The following is a 279-nucleotide window of genomic DNA, read 5'->3' as shown; positions in this document are numbered from 1 at the left end:
AGTCTGAAGGGACAGGCTCTGCCACCAGGTGACATGCAGTATTGCAGCTTCGACATGCTCCTCAAAATCGGCTCGGCTGAAATAATATAGTAGGCCTACATTTAAAAAGAACTAGCTTGCAAAAGGCCAGGAAGATTCACATGATGTTAGCTTTGTGATGGAGTCTGTGATAGTGTAACCTTTACGAAAATTAACCATGGTTTTATTGTAGTAAAAGTGTAGTAACCATGTTTATTACCATTTGTATAATGGCCAAGTAAGACAAGTTCCTGGATCAAC

The sequence above is a fragment of the Cyprinus carpio genome, chromosome A10 (assembly GCF_018340385.1).
Source record: "Cyprinus carpio isolate SPL01 chromosome A10, ASM1834038v1, whole genome shotgun sequence".
Classification (NCBI taxonomy): Eukaryota; Metazoa; Chordata; class Actinopteri; order Cypriniformes; family Cyprinidae; genus Cyprinus; species Cyprinus carpio.
Note: the sequence above shows the minus strand (reverse complement) of the source record.